At 50.5% G+C, this 23,772-nt stretch overlaps 1 long non-coding RNA gene across 2 annotated transcripts; it reads left to right on the forward strand.

Annotated features, from left to right (window-relative positions):
- The first annotated feature begins 691 nt into the window (after positions 1-691).
- Positions 692-23,772, forward strand: LOC127484458 (uncharacterized). 2 transcript variants are annotated; one of them, XR_007911465.3, is made up of 3 exons: positions 692-1,452; positions 2,034-2,168; positions 23,080-23,772. It is a non-coding gene; the product is annotated as an uncharacterized LOC127484458 (long non-coding RNA). The 2 variants fall into 2 exon arrangements; XR_016224359.1 differs by lacking the exon at positions 23,080-23,772 and adding an exon at positions 17,582-18,514.

Here is a 23,772-nt window from a genome sequence, read left to right on the forward strand (position 1 = left end):
CCTGCTAATGCAGACCCTGGGAGGCAGCAGTGATAGCTGAGTCCTTGGGTCCCTGCCACCCTCGGGGAGACCCGGGTTGTGTTTCCAGCTCCCGGCTTCAGCCCAGCCCAGTCTCAGCTGTTGCAAGCAGCTGGGGAGTGAACCAGCAGATAGGAAGGAGCTCAGTCTAGCTCTCTCTCAAACAGATAAAGACAGCATTTTTAAAGTACTGTTATGTTCATGGAAAAATACAGGAGTCCTTCAAAAAGTATATGCAGATGGAATTAAAAGACTATTTGGGTACAAAAAAAATTCGGAAACCCATACATGTTCAAAATGTTCATGGAAAGTGTACATCATGGAAACACTATAAGGATTTCAAAAATTTTTGCAACAAAATAATTTTATTTTAATTCCATTTCCCATGAGCTTCTCGAAGCTCTTCCTTATTCCAGAAGGCGCAGGGAAGAGCAAGTGTCACTCCGGCTCCTGGCTTAGCCTTTCCTGAGGTATCTCAGGTTCTGTGTGTCTTCCAGAGATGTTCTACCTGTACACAGGTGTACATGCCATTATGTATGCAGGTGGAGAGCTGACCGGGCCGTGAAGGCGGGGGGAGGGGTCTGAAATGCATTACAATTTAAGTTTTTTATTTTTATTTATTGGAAAGGCAGAGTGACACAGAGATTTTTCCATCTGCTGACTCACTCCTTAAATGCCCACAACAGCTGGGACTGGGCCAGGCTGAAGCCAGGAGCCCAGAATCCCATCCAGCCCTCCCATGAGGGTGGCAGGGACCCTGCTGCCTCCCCAGGTGCACATGAGTAGGAAGCTAGGTTGGAGGAAGAGGTGGGACCCCACTCCAGGCACTCCGACGTGGGATGCGCGCATCCTAGGCTGGGTATTAACCCACCGCGCCACAGTGCCTGCCGCTAAAATACATGCAGGGCCCCTGCTCCTGAGAAATCAGCCTTCTTGGGAAAGCAAGTCGGCCCCAACCCTTGAGTTGGCAGCGTTAAGCAGTACGTGGGAACCTGCGTTTGGTCACTCTGGCTCACGCAGAGTCAGGATTTAAGCCTCAATGAATCTGAATGAGCTCATTCTCTAAACTGCCCACCCTCCATACTTAAAGGTAAATGGGCAGCTCAGACCCACAAGGCCTGAGAATTGGGTTCAGAGTGACCCAGTCTGGATCAACGGCCTCTCCTGGAACCGTATCTGCCGTGAAACAGTGGTGTGCACCCCGGCAAGCATGGCTGTCCCTGCTGTACCAGCGACGCAGATCTGCCGCCTTCCCCTCCACCAACAGGGCACATCCTGGGGAAGCCTCACCTCCCATCATCACCCGCGGCCTCCCGCCCCCACAGTCTGGCACAGGCCTCTCTGATTGGCCAGCCTGGGGCACATGCGCAGTCTGCAGATGCGCAGGGGAAGCTGGGAAAGGGAAGGATTGATCCAGTTTTTTCTAGTGGAGTGGTGAGCTTTTGCGGTCAATAAAACCATAAAGTTGGGAGTTCTGAGACCCAGGAAAGGGGTTCAAATGTTGGATGGCGAAAAGAGAAAGTCCTCCACCTCTTGGCACTGCATGCCGGGGAGGTGGATGGTCCTGGAGCTGGGTGGGGCGAGGAGACCCCTGGGCGGGGACAGGGGCAGGGGCAGGAGGGCATGGTCGCCAGCGAGGGCAGTTTGTGGTGCAGGGACGCGGTGTGCAGGGCATTGCTGCACCGTCCCTGCCGCCCCGCGGGGAGAATTGCCAAGCCGGAGTCACATGCTTGGGGGAATTGCAACACAGGAAGAGAAATTGAGCAATCCCGAGGAGAAGTGAAGTCTACATATGTCGAGGGAGGAAGGGAACGTTATTTCCCTGCCGTGGGGAAGACAGGAGGACTTGCAGTAAGCACTTCCATCTCCGGTGCCGGGCGCTGCACTGCTGCTGGCGTGGAGCAAGGGAAACATGACCGTGACCCCTGGGGGGTTGGGAAAGACTCCCTTCCCCTCGTTCCATCCCCTAGCGTCACTCCCTCCGGCCTCTTTCCCCTCCTGTCGCTACTCTCCAGGGAGGAGCACGTGGCAGTCAGCTGGGGAAGACAGCTGAGCCTGGTTCTGCCCACCTACTGCCCTCCCGCTGGCTGGCAGTAAAGGAGCCAGCCGCGCCCAGGCCCTGGCTTGCAGCGCTGTTGATCACCTGACAGGTGGGTCTAATTCTGGGTGGGTGGTTTCCGGCTTCACCTAAGCCGCGCCCTTGATCCGCTGTGAAGGTGATAGTGCACCCTGTCCATACCTGGTTTACTCCTTTATGACTCAAAGTGCACGGCTCAGACCTAGTTAAAAAGAATGCTCAGTGCGGATCTCTCCCACAGTCCCACCAGTGATTTCTGATAGTATGTACATTGCATTTGCTAGATATCATAAGATTCAATTTTAAAAATGATTTATTTGAAAGACATAATGACAGAGAACAAGGGAGAGACAGTGAAAAAGAGGTCTTCCATCCGTGGGTTCACTCCCCAAATGGCTGCAACAGCCAGGTCTGGGCCAGTCTGCACTGGGGAGTCAGGAACTCTATCAAGGTCTCTTATGTGAATGTCAAGGACCCAAGTACTTGGGCTGTCTTCTGCTGCCTTCCCAGGTACACTAGCAGGCAGCCGGACTGAAAGCAGGGTGGCCAGGACTTGAACCCCTACTCCAACATGGGATGTGAGTGTCACAAGAGGCAACTTAGCCTGCTGCACCGCCACACTGGCCCAGATCAGATTCATTTTTAATCATTGTAGGAAGCAGGACTCTTAACTTGGCACCTGGGGATGCACTGCAGAGCACTGGTTGTTCATTTGTTCGTCGCACCAGCTGCTCATTAAGCACCTCAGAGCCCCAGTGCTGCTCCAGGGTTTGAGGAGACAGTGGTGAAGGTCAAAGTCCCGTCTTCCTTCTCCTTGGCCCCCTCCATCAGAGAACCTCAGGAGAAAAACTTGCTTTCCAGTGAAGGATGGCCTGAGTCCTTGGGCCCCTGCACCCATGTGGAAAACCCAGAGGAAGCTTCTGGCTTCGGATCAGCGCAGCTCCAGCCGTTGCGGCCATCTGGGGAGTGAACCAGCGGATGGAAGACCTCTCTCTCTCTCTCTCTCTCTCTCTCTCTGCCTCTCTCTATTTAACTCTGCCTTTCAAATAAGTAAATTAATCTTTAAAAAAATTGCTTTTCCTCGCAGCCAAGAGCATCAGGTGACATAGTTTTAGCCAATGAAGTAGAAGCTGAAGAATTCTGGGAACCTCTGGGAAACGTTTTGCATCCTTGAATGCAGCCAGGAGGCTTCAGGCTGTGCTAGCCATCTTGGGATAAGAGGCACTGTGTAGGGGCCAGCATTGTGAGGTGGTGGTGTGCTCACCACCTGTGATGCTGCTGTTTCCTATGGATGCCACCTTGAGTCTTGGCTGACCCACTTCCAGTTGGGCTCCTGGCTTAGGCATGGCCCAGCAGCCCCAGCAATTGTGGCTATTTTGGAGAGTGAAACAATGGATGGAAGATCTCTCTCTCTCTTTCCCTCTGTCTGTAACTCTGTCCTTGAAACAAAAAAAATATATATATTCATAATGGTAAAAGGAAGGCTATTTATGCCCACCTAGCTGCAAGCTGCGCCCATCAGTGCTCCAGTTCCCCTAACTGCAGTCCCTTTCTCTCAGTTTCCAATAACATTTTCCTAAAAGTCCACAGTGTCTTCAAATGCACCAGACTTACATAAATTGTCTCCTCAAAGCACTTCGAAGAAACAGGGAACGGTGCTGTGGCATAGCAGGTAAAACCACCTCCTGTGACAACAGCATCCCATATGAGCACTTTTTCGTGTCCCAGCTGTTCCATTTCTGATTTGGCTTCCTGCTAATGTGCCTGGGAAAGCAGCGGGGGATGGCCGAAGTGCTTGGGCCCCTGCACCCAGTGGGAGACCCAGAAGAAGCTCCTGGTTCCTGGCTGTTTTGGCCATTTTGGGAGTGAACCAGCAAATGGAAGGTCTCTCTGTCTCTCCCTCTCTCCCTGTAACTCTGCCTTTCAAATAAATAAATCTTTAAAAAAAAAAAAATAGAGCTCCCATCTGCTGGCTTATTCCCCAAATGCATGCAACTGCTGGGACTGGGCCAGACTGAAACTGGGAGCCAAGGGCTCAATCCATCTCTCCTGTGTGAGTGCAGGGGCCCAACCTGCTGCTCCCCAGGGCGTGCGTAAGCTGGAAGCTGGGGTGGGAAGCAGAACCAGGACTCAAGCAGAAGCATTGTGATGTGGGACGTGGCCTCCCAGTGCGAGGCTTAACCACTGCACATCTGCCCCTGTGAGCTCCTCTGGGGGAGGAGGAGCTGTTTTGGGTGTCTCATGAGGTCGTAGTAAAATCTTAGTTGGGGTCGCAGTCACCTCAAGGCTTGCTCGGGCGAGAGGATAAACCTCCAGGATGACTTGTCCATGCGGCTGTCAGCAGGACACGTGGATCTCTCCATGGGGCTGCTTGAGTGTCCTGGTGACATGCTGGTGAATTACCCAGGTGAACAAGACAAAGTCCACAGTGTCCCATGGGCTAGCCTTGGAATCCACCATCCCATCTGTGCTGTCTTATCAGTGTGACTCACACGCCAACCCCATGCAGCCTGAATAGCAGGAAGCTGCAGCCCCAGGGTCTTGGGGTCTGACAGCTCACCTCTGTCTTATGTGTCCTCCAGAGCCGTTTTATTTGGATACAGGCAACTACAAATATATGGGCTCTTTGCCTCCCTCTTTTAGACAAATAGCGTGTCACACACTGTTCTGCATCATGCTTTTCTCCTTAAAAATGCATCTTGGTAGCCATTCCATTTCAACATTTCTTAAACTATCACTAATTCTTATTAGTATGTGCACGGCATTCCATTGTGTGATTGAAGCATAATTAAGACCCCTATTGGCGAAACATGTGTTTTGAATTCTTCTGAATTTATTTTCATTATATTTCAAAGGCAGAGAGATGTAGAGAGATCTCATTCCCCAAGTGCCTGCCATAACCAGGACTGGGCCAGTCCAAAACCAGAAGCCTGGAACACTATCCAGGTCTCCCACGTGAAGCTTTTTTAAAAATCCCACTCCAGCACACTTAGCCACATAAGTCGTTTCAGAAACCGTGGGCAGGTGACGTGAGTGCGCTGCATCAGGTGTGGAGCAGGAATGCAGAGTGCTGCCCTGTTCCTCCCAGACTGGAGGTGGGAAGATTAAGTGTGGGCGTGAAGCCATTTGAAAGGCAAGTTCTCGCAGCTGTGGCTCCCAGGGCCCATCACTGCCCAGTGGAAGTGCTTCCCTATTTCCAGCCACACCCTGGTATCCAGTGTCACCTCCGGGGTCAGCAGTGGAGGTTTCAGCCAGCAGAAAGCAGCCTGGAGTCCTATCCAAGAGATCCTCACGGAGGGCGGCTCTGTGGCTGCTTCTCACGCCCTGCTGCTGTCACCCTCTGAAATAGCGGCTGGGCCGGCCGGGCTCTTCCCCCTCCCTGACTCTGACCTAGTTGGCAAGGACCACGGAGAAAAGTCCGGCATGGGGCCCAGTGCATCCTCGAGGTGTTGCAGCAGAGCAAACACGAGCCTGCTGGCGGGCGGGGAGGATTCCAGTGAGCAGGAAGGCAAAGGGACCCAAGGCAAACAGGACGCCATCCCTGCTGTGGAGACAGGAAGGAGGCTTGCGGCTGGCTCTGTTTGGGGGTTTATTTGCTTAGTATGTCAAGCAGCTTTATTGATGTATAATGTACACACCATTCATTTTGCCCATCCGATGGCTTGGACTATATTCAGTGTTGCATAGCCATCATCACAGTTTTACAACAATTGAAATTAATTAGCCTATTTTGAGAAGCACAGAGACAGAGAGCTCTCCTCTGCTGGTTCTACCACCTCTAGGCCACACTCCAGGAAAACGGAATCTGTCGGCTCTGGCAGAGTGGAGGCAGTGCAGGGTACACGGTGGCCCCAGGAAAGGCTTCATGATTTCATTTCTTCTCATTTCATGTCAGTAGATACCTGATGATGGCTTCCTGTATGTCACATGTACAGATTTCAGGATGAAGTCCTGGCAGGAGAAATAGGCACAGAAACAAGTGTGCTGGAGACCAAGTGAGCAGGGCTGTGTCTGAAGCCCATGTGGAGTGTACAGGGAGAAAAAAATGATCCATTTTGTCCTGGCGAGAAGCGTGGCTGGGGATGAGTCAGGCGCATGGAAGAAAGACTGTGTAAGGCGGCTTTGAGAGTGTATGTGAGCTCCCCACGTGAGCAAGGAGAGTGAAACCACAGGGGCATACGCGAGCTGGCAAGGGGGCAGGGTGCCTACCAGCGCCTGAGCGTGGAGTGGCTCCCGAATGGATCAGTGCACCTGGGTAGGGCCGGGTAGGGCCATCTGCTCAGAGTGGGCGTGGTGAGCAGGAACAGGCTGGGGTCTACCGTTCCCGTTGCTGAGAGGGGGGCCAGGTTCAGTGTGCTCCCTCAGCTCCCACGTCCACACTGGGCCTGATCCAGCCCTGACACAGATGGTGCCTAAGTCTAGCTGGGAGAGGGGTGGGGATGGCACCAAGAAGGGGATTGGTGAGAGTGGGAGGGAGGGCCCCTGGCAGAGGCACCCTGTCGCCTCCACACCTGTTTGACCTTACAGCTTACCTAGTGTCTACAGACGTGTAATGAGTAACTGAGTGAATGACGTCTGAAGCTGACCCGTGGTGTAAAACTGGTGCTCTTTCCGGTCCCTAAGTGCCAACACACAGCCCATTGCCCCTGGACCTTTGTCCTCTGCTCTGGAGGGAGGCCGTCTCCGTGTTCCTAGAAGCTCTGGGCAAGCTGCCAGTGGGCTGTGAGTTTTACTGTGGCTGTCCCTACCAGCTTAGATCTGCTACCCCAAGCATGTGCTGGAGTGTGCCAGCTTCCCGACACACACCCTGAAAACTGAACACAATGGTTTAAATGGTAGTGAGAGGTATCACCACATACCCCAGATTCTGGAGGGCAGACCAGTCCTGCACCTGTCAGTTCGCGGCAGAACTGGGAATCAGGACTTAAGTTCTTCCCCTTCCATCTTCAGCCGGCAGGGTATGCATATGTAGTGTAGTAAGCAAGAATCCAGCGTCCTGCTCTCCTGGAGAGGGGGCCGGGAGGCAGGGGGATGAGAAAATGTCCCCTCTCAGTAGCCCCAGGAAGCACCCCCCAAACGGGTTCCTGGGATCTCCAAACAGACTGGATTAAAAATAGAAAACAGCAGGAAGCCTTGGCAGAGCAGTCTTTCTTATTCAGATGCAAGAGTTGTTTTTTTTTTTTTTCCTGACAGGCAGAGTGGACAGTGAGAGAGACAGACAGAGAGAAAGGTCTTCCCTTGCCGTTGGTTCACCCTCCAATGGCTGCGAACGGCACACCGCGCTGATCCGATGACAGGAGCCAAGTGCTTCTCCTGGTCTCCCATGGGGTGCAGGGCCCAAGTACTTGGGCCATCCCCCACTGCACTCCCTGGCCACAGCAGAGAGCTGGCTGGAAGAGGGGCAACCGGGACAGAATCCGGCACCCCGACCAGGACTAGAACCTGGTGTGCCAGCGCCGCTAGGCGGAGGATTAGCCTAGTGAGCCGCGGTGCCGATGCAAGAGTTTTTAAAAGTTCTTCTTGTCTTCCCGCTGAAGACCCCAAGAATCCAAGGTGAACCAAGACTAGAAGGTCAAGGTGAAGGAATCCCCGACTTCCTGCCTGCAAGAGGACTGTGCAGTCTTTGCTCATGGCCTAACACGCTACCCTCAGAGCAGACTTCCTTTGTTTCAGTTCCCTTCAGAAGAGAGTGTGAGAATTACCTGGACCCGTGCTGTCCCTCCCAGTGGAGTTTTCTGTGATGCTGAATGTGTTCTATAGCTGAGCTGTTCCCTGGGCCGCCGCTACTCGAGTGTGACTACTGAAATGTGGCCACTGTGCCTAAGAAATAGGATTTCAAGTTTTATTATATTTCACTTAATTTTTTTTTTGACAGGCAGAGTAGACAGTGAGAGAGAGAGACAGAGAGAAAGATCTTCCTTCTGATGGTTCACCCTCCATGGCCCATGGCTGCTGCGGCTGGTGCGCTGTGGCTGGTGCACCACACTGATCCGAAGCCAGGAGCCAGGTGCTTCTCCTGGTCTCCCATGGGGTGCAGGGCCCAAGCACTTGGGCCATCCTCCACTACACTCCCAGGCCACAGCAGAGAGCTGGACAGAAAGAGGAGCAACCGGGACAGAAACCGGCGCCCCGACCCGGGACTAGAACCCAGTGTGCTGGTGCGGCAGGTGGAGGATTAGCCTAGTGAGCTGTGGCACCAGCTTACTTCACTTAATTTAAATTTGAATAGCCACATGTGGGATGACCACGGTGCATATTTGAGTGCCCAAGTTTGAATCCTGGCTCTGCTGCTAACACCAGCTTCCTGCTAGTGCAGACCCTGGGAGGCAGCAGTAATGGCACAAGTGGTCGGATCCTGCCACCCACGTGGGAGACCTGGATTGGGCCCCTGGCTCTCATGACTTGGGGAGTGAATCAGTAGATGAGTGCTCCCTGTCCTCTCTCTTTCTATCTCAAATAAATAATTAATTCTTAAGAAATAGCCATATGGGCCGGCGCTGCGGCTCACTAGACTAATTCTCCGCCTAGCAGCGCTGGCACACCAGGTTCTAGTCCCGGTCAGGGCGCCGGATTCTGTCCCGGTTGCCCCTCTTCCAGGCCAGCTCTCTGCTGTGGCCAGGGAGTACAGTGGAGGATGGCCCAAGTGCTTGGGCCCTGCACCCCATGGGAGACCAGGAGAAGCACCTGGCTCCTGCCATTGGATCAGCGCGGTGCGCCGGCCGCAGCGCGCCGGCCGCAGCGGCCATTGGAGGGTGAACCAATGGCAAAGGAAGACCTTTCTCTCTGTCTCTCTCACTGTCCACTCTGCCTGTCAAAAAAAAAAAAAAAAAAAAGAAAAAAGAAATAGCCATATGTGGCTATTTTCTACCGAAGTGACAGAGCAATTTTTGAGGAACTTGTTTATGGTCTTCATTTGCTAAAAGAGATGGCAGACCTCACTGGTTCAGGATGGCCATGACTACAGCCTCTGGATATAACAAGGATTGCTGCTGATACATAACAGGATTGTATAGCTTCAGTGTTTTTTAAAAGAGATGATAAGAGGATTGGGGGCTGGAGCTGTGACACCAGCATTCCATATAGGCGCTGGTTCAAATCCCAGTTGTTCCACTTCCAATTTAGTTCCTTGCTAATGTGCCTGAGAAGGCAGTGGAAGATGGCCCAAGTGCTTGGACCTCTGTACCCACATAGGAGATCTGGATGGAGTTCCAAGCTTCTGGCTTCAGGCTGGCCTAGCCCCAGGTGTTGTGGTCATTTGGGAAAGGAATCAGCAGATGGAAGATCGATACCCCACCCCCAACTCTGCTTTTAAATAAATCAACCTGTTAAAAAAAAAAAAAAAAGAGTGGAGGATACTTCTCCACTAAGCACTACCCGTGTCTGCACCATCCTCAGGCTAAGTCCCCACAAGTAAAGGCCAGGGCTGTGTTGACGTAAACACCTGCTGAGAAAGGGAAGCCTAGCACAAGTGGTGAAGGTCAAGGGTGTGAGCTTCATTGATCTGCCCGGATGGAAGTGCTTTACCTCTCCACTAATATCTCAACAAAGTTACTGAAAGGAAATAGCCAAGTTTTAGTTTTTAAATATTTATTTATTTGAAAGGCAGAGTTACAGACAGAGAGAGGGAGAGACAAAGAGAGAGAGAAAGAAATCTTCTATCAGCAGGTTCATTCCCCAAATGGCTGAAATGGCCAGAGCTGGGCCAATCTGAAGCCAGGAGCCTGGAGCTTCTTCCTGGTCTCCCACATGGGTGCAGGTGCCCAAGCACTTGGGCCATCTTCCACTGCTTTCCTAGGCCATTAGTATGGAGCTGGATTGGAAGTAGAATGGCTAGGACTCAAACTGGTGCCCATATGCTATGCTGGCACCAAAGACAGTGGCTTTACCCACTGTGCTACAGCATCAATCTCAATAGCCAAGATTTGCAATACACTATGTGGGCCATTTGTAGATGAGTGGAATATTATTCAGCCCTTAAAAGAATGAGATCCTGTTATTTATAGGAAAATTGATGGAACCCGAGGACATTAAGATAAGTGAAGTAGACCAGAAACATAACCTGTCCACATATTCTGTACCACATATTCTGTTTCATATGAGGAAGCTTTAAAAAGTTGATCTTAAAGAAGAGGAAGGTAGAGCAGAGATTGCCAGAGGCAGGAGGGGTCCTGGTGTTGACGGGGCGGGGTGGGGGGCATTGGCTATGAGGTACCAGCACACAGTTACACAGGGAGCTCTGTTCTAGTGCACTCCGGCATACCTTGCCAACATTCTGTTTCACTTCCTTCTCTTGTTATGCAGGGACTGGAATTTTGGGACCAATGGTAAGCAGGAGTGGTGATGGTTTTAACCTATTAGTGGGAATACTCCAAATATTAGCCATTAAGGAAGACACTAGTTTGGAATAGTTTATCGTGTCAAAAAACACACCCATTTTTAATTTTTAATAGAAAGTGGTTTATTTGTTCATCTTAAAAATTAACCAGCATTGTGTGTAGTGGGTTAAGCTACCACCTGCTACACTAGCATCCCATATGGGCGCCAGTTTGAGTCCCGGCTGCTCCATTTCTGACCCAGCTCCCCGCTAATGCACCTGAGAAAGCAGCAGAAGATGGCCAAAGTGCTTGGGCCCCTGCACACAATGGGAGGCCCAAAAGAAGCTCCTGGCTCCTGGCTTTGGCTTGATCCAGCCCTGGCTGTTGTGGCCATTTGGGGAGTGAACCAGTGGATGGAAGACCTGTGTGTGTGTGTGTGTCCCTCTCTCTGTGTAACTTTGCCTTTCAGAATTTGTGTCTTTCTATAGATTTTGCCTGAAGTGGCCTTTAAATCTACTCACACTGGATTTTCTTTTCAATTCAGGAGTTCCTTTGATGGCATCCTCAATTGTTAGGTCTGTTTTGGTGTTCTTGTTTCATCCTCTTTAATTCTTTTGTTTTCTGTATTTATCATATTTTCTCCACCTGTTTTATAATTTTCCATTTTCCTTTTCATTTTAGGATGATCTTTGGCTTCTATTTTTGTGGATTGTTTATTCTTGCTGCATCTAGAAACTTCTTTTCATGTATTTTCACAGTCCCTTATGTTACTTTCATATATTTATGTATTTTATGCATTTATGTATTTATTTATGTGAAAGGCAGAGGGAAAAGAGTGGGGAGGAAGAGAGATTGACAGAGAGTGATGGGTGGATCTCCATCTCTCCATCCTCTAGTTCACTCCCCAAAGGGCTTTTTTTTTTTTTTTTTTTTTTTTTACAGGCAGATTTAGACAGGGAGAGAGACAGAGAGAAAGGTCTTCCTTTTTCCATTGGTTCACCCCCCAAATGGCTGCTGAGGCTGGCACACTGTGCCAATCCAAAGCCAGGAGCCAGGCACTTCCTCCTGGTCTCCCATGCAGGTGCAGGGTCCAAGCACTTGGGCCATCCTCCACTGCCTTCCCGGGCCACAGCAGAGAGCTGGACTGGAAGAGGGGCAACCAGGACAGAATCTGATGCCCCAACCAGGACTGGAACCTGGGGTGCTGGCACTGCAGGCAGAGGATTAGCCTAGTGAGCCGCGGTGCCAGCCCCCAAAGGGCTTTTAACAGCCAGATTTGCACCAGGTCAAAGCCAGGAGCTTGAAACTCTATCCAGGTCTCCAGATGCTGGCCACAGGGACCCAAGTACTTAGTCCATCTTCAGCTGTCTTCTTGTGTGCATTAGCAAGAATTTGGATTGGAAGTGGAACAGAACTAGTGCTCTGAAATGAGATGCTGGCATCACCTGCTGCTCCACATGCCTGTTATATTATTTTATTAGTTATATTATTATTTATGTTATTATATTAGTGATATTATTTTTGTCTCATCTGATTCCTGTTTGAAAAAGCTGTATTGATCTCTGCCTTTGCTCTGGGCAGCTTTTCGTTTTGGTGCATTCGAGAACCTCATTTTTCAGTGGTTTCTTCACAGGGTACATATTTTTGCTTTATTTGGATCACAATGAAAATGTGCCATCTAATATTTGCTTCAACTTTATCCTGCAATCAACCTGTCCACGGAAATCCAGGTGACCTTGGGTCAACCTTTCATCAGGAGTCCTGTGGAAAGTCCAGTGGCACATACAGGAGTTTTATAGGTTCTCTGTTCATCCTGAGCTCATTCGTTTCTTCTTCCTCTTCTAAGATTTATTTATTTATTTGAAAGGCAGAGTTACAGTGAGAGAAAGGGAGAGACAGAGAGACAGATCTTCATCCAGTGGTTCACTCCCCAAATGGCTGCAATGGCCAGGGCTGTGCCAGGCCGGAGCCAGGAGCCAGGATTTCTTCTGGGTTTCTCACATGGGTGCAGGGGCCCAAACACTTGGATCATCTTCTGCTGCTCTCCCAGGTGTATTAGCAAGGAGCTGGATCAGAAGTGGAGCAGCCAGGATTTGAACCAGTGCCATTATGGGATGCCAGCGCTTGCAGGCCGCGGCTTAACCCGCTGCACCACAGCGCCAGCCCCCAGCTCATTCATTTATTTGCCTCCTGTTTGCTCTCCTTTCTGCTCAGGGCCTACTTTCTCCCCATGGTTTTCAAACTTGTAGCCCTTCCTCTCCCCAGACGCACACCCCCTCTGTTGGAAGTTGGTCTGTTCCAGCTCCTCCCGCTTCTGGTTCATTTCCTACCTCTGGATGGGTTTGCTCACCAGCCTGTCTGGCTGTGCCTAGAAGGCTTCATCTTCAAGGCGAATCACACCCTGTGAGAGAGGCTCTTCAACAAAGACCCTGCACTGCCCGAGAAAGTGAGCCTCCTGCTCGGAAGGCTCGGCTCTGGCCACTCCTGTCCCCAGCCGTCCCCCTCACTCAATAGCATGCCTTCCTCCTGAGTGCTTTAGTCTTCTTTTTAAGAATATTTTTAGGACTCCCATGGTTTTTTTTTTTTTTTTTTTTTACTCATGCTTTTTCACTTTTGAAAATTGAGAGGTTAATCCACACTTGGTACCTAACCCGCAACAGGGGAAAATGCTTATCTTGGGGTTCCGTCACCAGACCCTGCTGTGATGCCCGTCTCTCCCATCTTGATTTGCAGAAGGAGGAGCTGCAGGCCTCTGAGCGGACGGGCAAACACTGATTCCAGGTGTTTGATGATGCTCCTGGTCCAGCTTCCTGTGACAGGCCTGGGGTCCCAGGTCCCAGGTGGAACCCAGCCTCTGAAGCCCATCAGCTCTGGCTAGGCCCGCCCTCCTCCATTTTTAATTTTTAATAGAAAGTGGTTTACTTGTTCATCTTAAAAATTAAGAATGGGAACCAGCATTGTGTGTAGTGGGTTAAGCTACCACCTGCTACACCAGCATCCCATATGGGTGCCAGTTTGAGTCCCAGCTCTCTGTGGGGCAGCTGCTTATAACCTGGGCCTGAAGCAAAGCTATTTTTAAAGGTAAAAGTAATTGCAAATGAGCTGGTTGGCCCAGGGTCTATTTTTAGCTTAAATTCCAGATCTTTCTAATTAGGGGATGCTAGTGGCTGGGACCTCCATGAATTATTCCAGGATGCTGTTTCCTGGGGGGGTGGGGGGAGGGAGGCAGGGTGTTCTGGAGTGGAGCCCGCCTGCCCCCCCCTCCGCTGCCCCCCTCGCCTGGCCTCCCTCCCTCCCTCCATGCCTACTGCTTGCCGAGGTGCAGCAGAGCTTTCTCAGTGTTTGTGGTTGTAGCACTGATATTTATTTTGCTCGTCTTTCATTCCTTTCCATCGGGAGCCGAAGGTGTGCAGTGAAATGGGATTCGATGCTAGTCTGCAAAGTCACTCATCCGAAATTGCCAACAATTTTTTTTTTTTTGCTTTTTTCCTTTTCTACTTACAGACAGTTTCTTTAGGCTTAAACAGATATTCACAACATTCTGAGTTTGGAACGAGTCTGGGGAACAGATCTACCCAAACAGGCCTCCGTAGTCTAACTGCCTGAGCAGACACTGAGCCTGGGAGCGCTGCCTCTATTTTTGTTAGGATGATCTTTGGATTTCTTTCCTTCTGTTCTGTTAAGGGAAAAATCTGAACCCTTCCCAAAAACAATACCCAGCTGAAAACCCTCTTCACAGTCGCTTTCTCAGGAAGCCGAGCAAGGCTTTCCCTTTCCTAGCAGGCCCCAGCGTAGGTCAGAAGAGCAGGGACTGTTTGTCGGGGCATCTTGTGTGCTTTTGTTCTCACCGGCACTTACATCCCCTGGGAACACCAGGCTGTAATAAATAAAATAATACGAGGAGTGGGAGAAACAGCAGGTACCTTCAGATGGGACACACCGCAGCCAGAACATTAACCCAGGGCTCGGCTGGGCGCCCAGCTGCTGTTTTGAAGCTGAGAAAGTTTCAACTGTTTGGTTACCAAGATCCACAGAGAACAAAAAAAATCCTAGAAAATCAGATTAAATGGCATTGGTAGAGAAATGTAGATGAGGCTCTGAACCTGTGGTAGACTAGCATTTGTGGCTAGGGGCTACCTTGAGAAGGGGTGCCTGCAGGCTGCGGGGCCACAGGCATCAGACTGGCGAGTTTTCAGATGCTTGCCTGGGCGGTCCTCTCCAGCACCACTGCTTACCCTTCCCGTTGTGCCCTGGTTCCTGGACTGCTCTTCCCTGTTCCGGCGTCGTTATCTGCAGCATGCATTTTCTTATTTCCTTGTGTGAATTTGCTAAGGTAACGCTGCCATTATGAGCTCTGGTCATTTCTGCTCCCTGTTTTTGCTCAGTTTGGAGAACTGATGGGTGCATATGTGTATCAGGTAACTACAGAGCCAAGGTACCTCCAGCAAAAAGGCTATCACCCTGGGCTCAGTGACACAGCTGCTCCACTTCCTGTCCAGCTCCCTGCTAATGCCCCTAGGAAAGCAGTGAAGGATGGCCCAAGTGCTTGGGGCCCTGCACACACATGGGAGACCTACATGAAACTCCTAGCTTCTGGCTTCAACTGGCATAGCCCTGGCCATTGTGGCCATTTGGGGAAGTGAACCAGCTGATGGAAGATCTCTCTCTGCCTCTGTCTCTGTCTCTCTCTAACTCTGCCTTTTAAATAAATAAATAAATATTTAAAATTACTAAAAAAAATGGACCCATTATGAAATCTCTGAGAGCTTCATGTTCCCCCAACCCAATGCATACCCAAAGATACTTTGTTTTGCTACACTTTAGTGCATTACATTAAAAAAAAATTTCCCTCAACTCTATGTCTCCCTGTTCACAATATTAAACCAGCCATAAGGCCTAGTGGATCATTACTTTATGAATAATTAGATAAAACTGTTTTTAATAATATCAGCATGTTATTAAATAAACATATTTAAACATTTTAAAGCTGACACTGGAATATAGAAATAGAATAGATAAAATCAAGTCTATGCCCATGCTGAATTGGAAATAGTCTTATAATAGTCTCCATTGCAATTTTTAAAAAAGATTTGTTTTATTTATTTGAAAGGCAGAGTTACACAGAAAGAGGAGAGGCAGAGAGACAGAGAGACAGAGAGAGACAGAGAGAGAGAAATCTGTCTCCTGGTTCACTCCCCAAATGTCCACAGAGGTTCAGGCTGGGCCAGGCCAAAGCCAGGAGCCAAGAACTCCATCCGGGCCTCCCACATGGGTGGCAGGGACCCATGCACTTGGACCATCTTCCATTGCTTCCCAGGCATGTCGGCAGGGAGCTGGATCAGAAGCAGAGCAGCCAGGACTCAAGCTGCCGCTCACAGGGTTGCAGGCATCACAGGTGGGAGCCTGACCCTCTGTGCCCTTGTCGTGATTTCTTTAGCAACATCATCATGCAAGTTTTGCAACTTCCAGTTGTTTGAGCCACTATGTGGAGAGCACCCTGTTAAATATTATTAAATATTGCTGCCCTTTCTTATCGGCATTTCCAAACTTCCCTGATAATGTGGCGCCTGATCAGGCCCGAGTGCCTCTGTCTCCCAGGATCAGGTGCCCAGCGTGGCAGAGAGCCCGTGATTCTCAGTGGGCCCCAGAGTCTGTCTCTGGCTGATTTTTTGATAAATATGGTCAAATTTTTATATTTTTATTACAATTAAAAAATATTTTTAATCCTTTATCAATTGCCAATAGAACATGATTATGTAAAATATTATGAATTTTTAGTAATTTTGTTTAAAAGAAGGAAAATAAATTAAAATCTATCTGTAAAATCAATATAAAGTGATGCTTATCCTTTTAAAATGATGTACTTTGTTTATTTGAAAGGCAGATTGATAGAGAGGTAGAGACAGAGAGAGAAGTCTTCCATCTGCTGGTTCACTCCCCAGATGGCCACAACAGCTGGAGCTGGGCCAATCCAAAGACAGGAGCTTCTTCCAGGTCTCCCACTTAGCTGCAGGCACCCAAGGACTTGGGCCATCTTCCACTGCTCCCCCAGGCCACAGCAGGGAGCTGGATTGGAAGTGGAGCAGCCAGGACTGGAGCTGGCGCCCATATGGGATGCTAGTGCCTCAGGCGGAGGCCTAATCTACAGCACAGCACCACGCACCCCACCCCACCCACCGACACGTTGCATTTTTTTAAAAAACATGTATTTGATTTATTTGAAAGGTAGAGTGACAGAGAGGGAGGGAGGGAGAGTCAAAGAGAGAGAGAGAGTTTCCATCTTCTGTTTCACTCCTGCAATGGGCACAGCCAGGAGCCGGGACTCCATCTGGATCCCCCGCATGGGTGATTCCAAGTAGCATCTTAACTTCTGTGCCAATTGCCTGCCTCTTTAAGAATGTTTTAATTTATTTACTTGAAAGGCAGGGAGACAGAGACAGAGAGTGGTCTCACGCAAATGCCAGTCAAGGCCCAGCAGCACGGGCCTGGCTGCAGCTGAGCTGGGAACCCAGTCCAGGTCTCCACATGGGCGACAGGAACTCGACTACGGAGCCAGCACTGCTGCCTCCCGGGCTCTGCACTGGCAGCAGACTGAAGTGAGGAGTGAAGCCAGTGCCAGAGGCAGAGCCGGCTATTGAACCAGGTGCTCTGCTAGGGGCTGCAGGCATCCCAGCTGGTGTCTCACCCATCAGGCCAAGCGCCTGCCTGCCTCCTTATTTTTTAAAGTTGGAAAAAAACACTCAAAAGTTCAACAGAAAGCTGAGATTTGGGGATATTGCTGGTTAAGTACTTACTTTGAGCTTAGAATTTCGCTAATAGGCTCTTAACATTTTAACATGTTAGGGAAAATGAATTAGGGAGGTTTAAAATAATCCTGCTGTGGCAGTCTTGGCTGCAGCCTCACCACGTCCATCCCTGGCCTGTGCAGGCATGTATGGCCACGGCAGGTGGGCGGTGCGCGTGGGGGCTCTGAGCCAGCCAGTCCCCAGCCATTCGTCCACTTTAGAGCTGTCACCAAAGGGACACGAACTGCTCGTCGCAGAGCGCGGCGGGCCTTGGAAGGCGGCACTGATGTGAGCAGTGGGGAGGGAGGTGATTCCTAACGAAGCTGAAGGGGCTGTGGTCCTGTGCAGTCTGAAATGTCAGGCACCAGCCTTGTTTCACTTTCCAGGAGGCATCAAACTGTGACCAAAAATGGAGGAAAGCTCCCCTCTGCAGCTGCACAGCCTCCTGGATGTCTCAGGGAGGGGCGTGGCCTGCTCTCCGCTGAAGCCCCTTTTCTCCCCCATCACTGATTGCTTCCCAGAACACATCATTGTCTAGAAATCCCCCCGTGTCTGGTTTTCTTTTTGTCGACTGCCGAGTTCTGTGGATTCTTCAGGACAGCAGAGGCCTGTCTGCCTCGCTCACTGCTGGATCGCCAGAAGTGCTCAATAAACGTCCACGGAAACTGCAGACAGCGAATGCCCTCTCAGCCCCATCTCTGGCTTGCCGCGTGGCTGGCTCGCAGCTCTAACTGGGGACACTCCACCCTCCGTTTACAACTGCTCTGGCAATGCTGACCCAGACCCAGCCCTGTCCCTGGAATTTTCTCCAGCCCTGAGAGAGGAAAGCTACTGGGCACTTCCACGTTGTCCCTTTAGCCTTCTGGGGTTGGGGTCACTGACTGCTTCGGCTGCACACCCACTCGGCTCTGCAGAGATCCTCTTGCCAGCACTTTGCCCTCTGCCCCAGTCCTTTACACACTGAGTAGTCCTCTGAGACAGGAGACCTGTTTGCCAGCAGCGTCTGTGCCTCGCATGCAACCAGGCTCCCACCAGTGATGTTCTGATTCTCCCACCCCGGCTCCTGTTTGAAAACTCTCGGGGAAGAACTGACCTGGCTTGGGTTATGTGTCTACCCTGGACCAGTGGCAGGTGGATTGAATCCCTCCACACCGACATGGCCACTAGGGTCTACCCCTGAGTCTCAGGGCTGTTTCTAGCAAGGGAGGCTGACTGGAGTTCCAGCTCTCAGCTTCAGGCCTTAGCCATGCATCTACCCCAATCTGTGTCTTTAGCAGTGGCCCTGAAGCCTTGGCTGTTAGGACTCCAGCTTACCCAGTAAGACTCCCTTTCTCCAACATCTAAGCACATGTATTTGTTTGAGAGAGAGAGAGCTCCCAGCTGCTGGTTCACTCTCAAAATGCTCACAATGACTGACATTAGGCTAAGGGCTGATGTTGGGAGCTGAGACTCAATCCAGGTCTCCCACGTTGGTGGCAGGAACCCAACTGGCCAAGCCATCACTGCTGCCTCCCAGGATGTGCATTGGCAGGAACCTGGAGTCAGGAGCCAGATGTGGGTCTCATACTCAGTACTCCATACCCAGTGTGAGGCAGGCACACCCCAAACAACATCTTAACCACTCTGCCAAAGGCCAGTCCCCCCTTTCTCAAGTTTTTGAAGAGTGAATAAGTGCAAGGCACATTCATTTTATTGAATCGTAATTTACATAGAGTGAAATGCCCCCATCTTAGGTTCAGTGAATTTTGACAAAGCATGCACCCAAGAATGACCACCATCATCACAACAGGGACTATTGAATTACTCCCCCACGTTCCTTTGGTGCCATGTGAAGTCAACCTCCCCACCCCTCACTCAGGCTATCACTGACCTATTTCTTGTCGCTAGAAATTGGTTGGGATTTTGTGGAATTTTGTAGAAATGGGTCATACAATACGTTTTCTTCTGTCTGGCTGCTGTTGCTTGGTGCAATGCTGTGAGAGTCACATGTACTGGTACAGCTGTTAGCAATCTGTAGAGCAGCCCCTCTGAGGCACAAAGGCAAGTCAGCCAACAGAGAAGAATGAAGCCAAGACACGGAGGGAAGTGGGGGCGGGAAACCGTACGATCCAGGAGCCAGAGAGAATGACCTCGGCACCCGGTTCTAAACCTACAGCTTGAAAAACAGCCACACTAGCCAGGCGTGCACAGCACGATCCCAGCAAATGGGAGAAAAACAAAGCCACAGATGGATGTGTTTGTCTAGACAAAGGCTGGAAAGAGACACACCGAGGGGTTAATTGTGCGTATCTCTGGGGGATGGGATCATGCATGTTAACAATATTATTTTTGCTTATCTAACTTTTTAATTTTCTACCATCAACAAGGGTTGTTCTTGCTTTTTTTTTTAAAGTATTTTTTCATCTCAAATGTTCAGGTTTCAAACCCAGGCTGGGAACATGTCTTGAATTCTTCTGATTTTTTCAGTGATGTGCAATGTTCCTGGTCACATTTCAGACCTCTGATGTGGCAGTGAGAGTTTTAGCATAGTTGTTGGAAAGCAAAGCTTGTGAAATCGTGCCGTTTCTGACTATTCCTGGACCTCAGGTATGTGCCAGGCTCTGATTCTAACCATTCTATTTTGTGGGTTGAAACCTTAACCCGGTTGCCTTCAACACCCTTGAGCTGGCCACCACGTGGAAAGGATTCTGTTCACTGCAGCTTTCAAAACATGGGGCGCAGAACCACCTGGAGTGGCTGTAAAAATGGCAGATTCCTGAGCTGCACCCCAGACAGCCTGACCTGGGGCTCTCTGGAGGTGAGTCCAGAAAATGGCTTTTAAATCACCCACTTAGGCCAGCACCACAACTCAATAGGCTAATCCTCTGCCTGCGGTGCCAGCACCCCGGGTTCTAGTCCCGGTCGGGGCGCCGGATTCTGTCCTGGTTGCCCCTCTTCCAGGCCAGCCCTCTGCTGTGGCCAGGGAGTGCAGTGGAGGATGGCCCAAGTGCTTGGACCCTGCACCCGCATGGGAGACCAGGAGAAGCACCTGGCTCCTGGCTTCTGATCAGCACGGTGCGCCATCCGCAGTGCACCGGCCGCAGCGGCCATTGGAGGGTGAACCAACGGCAAAAAGGAAGACCTTTCTCTCTGTCTCTCTCTCTCATTGTCCACTCTGCCTGTCAAAAAAAAAAAAAAAAAAAAAAAAAAAGTAAATCACTCACTTAAGCCGAATGCCCCTGCCCTCAGCGTCCCCCTGCTTCCAGGACCCCGATAACCTTAAGGCAGAAGAGAATGTGACTGGTGTTAACCCTGTTTTGTTTCAACTGTGTGTTCTTCCCTTTGCTTTGGCACGTTCAGTCTCTCGGGAGTCTGAGAACGTCCCCACCCTGGTCCAGGGCCTTCCTGGTGTCCTCCCAGTGTCTGCCTGTAGGGACATCTTGCATCCCCTGCAGGGCTCCGATGACCTCCTCCTGCCCATCTCCATGACTGCCCTCCAGACCACATCTCCTCAATGCTTCTCTCTGGGTCTTCTCCCTCTTCTGCACCCATCCACACTGAATGGTGTTTTCAACTGTGCCGATGATGGGGTTTGATCTAGATGCAAGGTCCCTTCTGCTGACTGGGTCCCAACAGGTGACATGATGGACAGTCTATAATGACGGCTTTCTTTTGGGCTTATTCCTCCCAGTCTGACAGTTGAGCCTAAACTCAAGTCTTACTGAGACTCAGGGGAGTTGTCACGAATTAGTGCTAGTAGAGAGTTTTCTGGAGGCTGCTTTCTCTGTCCTTACCTTGTCCTCATTTCTTTTGTAACTTTCGACTATTACATTATTCAAATTTAGCCTCCAGCATTGTAAAACTCAGTAGGAAACACGCAATTTATCACTATAATATCTGTATCACATTTAAAATCCAGACACTTGGATTTTTTAAAAATATTTATTTTTTTTATTTATTTGAAAGGCAGAGTTACAGAGAGGGACAGGCAGAATCTGGGAGAAAGGGAAGTCTTCCATCCACTGGTTCACTCCCCAAATGGCCTTAATGACAGGGCCTGGGCCAAGCTGAAGCCTGGGGTCAGGAGCTTCTTCTGGGTTTCCCATGTGGGTGCAGGGGCCTAAGTACTTGGGCTGTCATATGCTGCTTTCCCAGGCATATTAGCAGGAGGTGGATCAGAAGTGGAGCAGTCGGGACTCAAACCTGTGCCCATATGGGATGCAGGTGCTGCATGTGGTAGCTTAACCCACTGTACCACAGCGTCATCCCCTTCATTTGTATTTTTTTTTTTTTTGACAGGCAGAGTGGACAGTGAGAGAGAGAGACAGAGAGAAAGGTCTTCCTTTGCCGTTGGTTCACCCTCCAATGGCCGCCGCGGCCGGTGCACTGCGGCCGGCGCACCACGCTGATCCAATGGCAGGAGCCAGGTACTTATCCTGGTCTCCCATGGGGTGCAGGGCCCAAGTACTTGGGCCATCCTCCTCTGCACTCCCGGGCCACAGCAGAGAGCTGGCCTGGAAGAGGGACAACCGGGACAGAATCCGGCGCCCCGACCAGGACTAGAACCTGGTGTGCCGGTGCCGCAAGGTGGAGGATTAGCCTAGTGAGCCGCGGCGCCGGCCTACATTTGTATTTTTAAAAAGCCTGCTACTTCAGAATCAATAGCTGCTTTGAAATCATAGTAATAGGGCTGGCATTATGGTATAGTGGATGAGGCCATCACCTACGATTGTGGCATCCCATATGGGTGCTAGTTCAAGTCCCAGCTGCTCCACTTCTGATCCAGCTTCCTGCTGATGCACCTGGGAAAGCAGCTGTGGACAGCCCAAGTAGTCAGTTCCCTGCCATCCACATGGGAGACCCGGAAGAAGCTCCTGACTCCGACCTTAGCCTGGCCCAGTCCCTGCCATTGCAGCCATTTGGGGAGTTAACCACAGGATGGAAGACCTTTTTGTCTCTCCCATCCCCTCTCTCTGTAACTCTGCCTTTCAAATAAATAAAACACATCTTTTAAAAATTACAGTAACACTTAACTATGTTTAAAACTCAAATGTAGAAATTTGGTTGGTTGGAAAGTCTAATAAATTTCCATCTTATCCAAATAAATCAGCAAGAGCAAAAATGAGGCTGTTTTTCTCTACTGGAATCCAGTCCACTAAAATGAACACTGGAGCGTTGTTAGAAAATTTGGAATCCTGAGGTCTGGCAGACTGTAGTGTTCAGAGAAGGCCACACAACCATCTCCCACCCCACAGCTCTTCTGCAGTGGGACCTTGCCCCCCCCACTTCAAGAAATGGAGCCAAGTCCCCCTCCCCTTCATCTGGGCTGGACTGAGCAACTTTTGGAAACACAGACTTCAGAAGTGAAGTGAAGTTCTGGGACTTCCCAGGACAGATCACAGGAAGCTTTGCACTTCCACCTGGGTGTCTTGAACTGCTTGCCCTGGGCCAGCCACCAAGGTAGGACATCAGCTCTCTTGAAACAGCCATGCTGTGGGGAAGCCCAAGCAAGGCGCATGAAGAGGTGTGAGGTGTGTGGGCAGGCAGGGGGAGGCTGCCCAGCCCAGCAGCTCTCTGCATCCTGAGGTCAGAGGGAACCTGGGCATACCTCAGGTAGCTTTCCTGCTGTTCTTCCTAGAAGGCTGGTGAGTGTGTCAAATGATACCACCATCAGCGGCTCTGGCCTTAAGGAGGGTGCCGTGTCTCCACGCACGGCAACTTTTTTAGGGTAAGTGACTTGAGATGTGTTTCAGAGCCCGTGTGCTGAGGGAGCTCTGTGTGACTCGTCAGCAACTGTTTGCGCGTACCCAGGGCTGGGGTCAGGCACTGTCACGCGCTGGTGACTGCAGGGCCGGGAACTGCTGGCCATTCTGCACAGGAAGCCGTTTTTGTCTCACTCCTCTAGGGGACTCGCTGCTTTGCTGTCAGCCAGTTTGAAATCTGATGACGCTAGAACCACGAAGCAGAGGAAGGCCATCAAACACCCGGAAGAAATTCTGCCGGACTAGGAAGCCGCTGGGTACGCTGATTGAGATCATGGAGTTGGGCTGGGGAGCTGTCCTGTACAACGACGCTGAGCTGAGGAACCTCCTGGACAACTTCCAGAAGCTGTTCTCCCAGCCTGCTCTGCCTCTCCAGGCTACACCTTCACTACGGTTACAAAAATGAACACAAGAACAATTATTTCCTAATTTGGAAAGGATCACCTGATACTTCTATATCCACTGGTGGAACACCTGTATGGTCATAGGCTCATGCTGATTAAAATGTTGGAGGAGGGCTGGCACTGTGGCATACAAGGCTAAGCCTCTGCCTACGGCACTAGAATCCCATATGGGCACCAGTTCGAGTCCCAGCTGTTCCACTTCCAATCCAGCTCTCTGTCATGGCCTGGGAACACAGTGGAAAGTACCTGGACCCCTGCCCTCACATGGAAGACTCTGAAGAAGCTCCTGGCTCCTGGCTTTGGATTGGCACAGCTCTGGCCATTGAGGCCATCTGGGGAGTGAACCAGAAGACAGAAGACCTTTCTCTCTGTCTCTCTTTCTCTCTGTCTATAACTCTGCCTCTCAAATAAAGTCTTTTTTTTAAAATGTTA

The sequence above is a fragment of the Oryctolagus cuniculus genome, chromosome 17 (genome assembly GCF_051225735.1).
Source record: "Oryctolagus cuniculus isolate XC-2025 breed Fujian yellow rabbit chromosome 17, ASM5122573v1, whole genome shotgun sequence".
Taxonomy (NCBI): Eukaryota; Metazoa; Chordata; class Mammalia; order Lagomorpha; family Leporidae; genus Oryctolagus; species Oryctolagus cuniculus.